Consider the following 2,031-nt stretch of genomic DNA (forward strand, 5'->3'; position numbering starts at 1 on the left):
TTCCTCCTGCTGGTGCCCATGACCTTCGCTTCCTCCCGTCCATCCAGATTGGTCCCTTCCTCATTGGAGACAGCCCTAGGCGAGTCTCCTTGGTCCACAAAGTCTTTTCTGACCACTGTGATGCCCACAAGGTTTTCTCAGTCCTCTTATATCCTGAAGGATTATGTCAGCCTCACTGAGCTGGTGGCATATTCAATTCTAGAATTATCCTAGAAAAGACAAAATGAATTATAAAGACACAGATCTGTATTTTATTATTATTTTTTAAATTTAACTTTTATTTTTTTTTATTTTTGGCTGTGCTGGGTCTTTGTCGCTGCACTCAAGCTTTCTGTAGTTGCAGACAGCAGGGGCCACTCTCTAGTTGAGGTGTATGGGCTTCTCATTATTGAGGAATCTCTTGCTGTGGAGCACAGGCTCTAGGAAAGGCGGGCTCCAGTAGCTTCAGCACATGGGCTGCGTAGTTGTGGCTCACGGGCTTAATTGCTCCAAGGCAGATGGGATCCTGCCAGACCAGGGATCGAACCGGTGTCCTCTGCATGGCGAGATGGATTCTTAACCACTGGACCGCCAGAGAAGCCCAGGAAAGTGTATTTTAGAAAAATGAACTACTCCACCCTCAAACCTGGTCTCTCCCCAGTCCAAGCCCCCAGACAACCTACTATAAATTTGGTTGGTATTTTGCATTATTTAATTTTCATACATTCACATGCATACAAACTGTCTTGAAAGCAGGAACAGGGGTTGAGGCAGGCATCCAGGCTCCCCAAGCAGCATCCAGCCAGGCTTTTGCCATTATCATTTAATTGCTCCTACACGGGCTGTGCCACTGACTCTGGACAGCCAAACCCAAGAGCAGAGGGTAAAAACCTGCTCCTCACAGGTGAAGCCACCAAGACGCAGTGGACTTCAGAGTCACCTGAGGTCACACAGCTAGTGAGAAAGAGAGTGAAATTGGAACTGGCGTCTTCTGACAAGCCCAGCTGTTCTGGGAAAAACACTGAAGGACGCTTGACTTCCCTAAACCTCACTCCCCGAGTACCCAGCCCTGCAGAGCTGAGGTTAGCGAAAAAACGTGTCGCAATCCTTTATTGCTCTGGGGGCAGCCAGACGGGGCTTCTCATCTGCGACTCGATACGGGCCCTGGGTGGCAGTTCCTTTCAGGCCACTGGTTCAGCGTCCACCTGGGTGAATCATCAACCATCAGCCAGCTGTCGCCTCACCTTTAGCTCCATGCGGCGTGAAGCTTGTTTTCTTTTGCTGGCATCAAACAGTCACCTCTGACACGTGGTGAGATGCAGGACATTGCCTCCAAGTCAAACACAGACCTGCAGGAAAAACAGATTTGTGGAATACAAGTGCTCTAGGGTACCAGGAGCTGGCTTCTCCCTACCAAGCTCCCACGGCTGGTGGGGATGTCACCTGCCTCCAGGAAACAGATGGAATAGGAGGGTTAGCTGGGAGCGTGAACCAGGCCAGGCAGTCCTGGGGGCCCAGAAAGCCCTGTTCCCGGGCTCACATTTCTCACGTGAAACTCAGATCTGTGGGTCAGCGTGGCCTTGGTCCCTGCCCTCCATTCTGCAGTCCCTGCTGAAATCCCAACCGCAGTGGGTGGGCGGGCGGGTGCGGTGCCATGATTAATTGCCAGAGCTTCATGCTGGTGTCAATGTCCTGTCAAGGGATTTGATTTCAGCACTGGCAGCCAGTAAAAGAAGGTTCTTAGGAGGTCTTTGGTGACTGTGGGAAGGCTCTGGGCCCTGGCGTGGACCCCTTGCCCTGCTCTGTGCAAGAATTTCCCAGGGAGTCCCTCAGGATAATTATAGATGCTTCAAGACACCTATTTCTTTTACTTCAAGAATTACATATTTATTTTAATACATTTTAAAGTATACTCAGCACATCAAACTGCAATTTCATGTATATTATTGCTTAGGAGGAGGCTGAATATTTTTTAAAGTGACTTGGTTAAAACTTAAGCAAATGATAATCCAGGTTATGAGGATATAGCAAAACTCTAATGGGGGAGCTAGA

The 2,031-nt window shown here is 49.1% G+C and overlaps 1 long non-coding RNA gene across 1 annotated transcript; it reads right to left on the reverse strand.

Annotated features, from left to right (window-relative positions):
- Nucleotides 1-288: 288 nt before the first annotated feature.
- On the reverse strand, nt 289-1,823 carry LOC132342155 (uncharacterized). Its single transcript, XR_009490404.1, has 3 exons — nt 1,520-1,823; nt 1,224-1,328; nt 289-562 (listed from the first exon to the last, which is right to left on the reverse strand). It is a non-coding gene; the product is annotated as an uncharacterized lncRNA (long non-coding RNA).
- Nucleotides 1,824-2,031: the final 208 nt, after the last annotated feature.

The sequence above is a fragment of the Bos taurus genome, chromosome 14 (assembly GCF_002263795.3).
Source record: "Bos taurus isolate L1 Dominette 01449 registration number 42190680 breed Hereford chromosome 14, ARS-UCD2.0, whole genome shotgun sequence".
NCBI lineage: Eukaryota > Metazoa > Chordata > Mammalia > Artiodactyla > Bovidae > Bos > Bos taurus.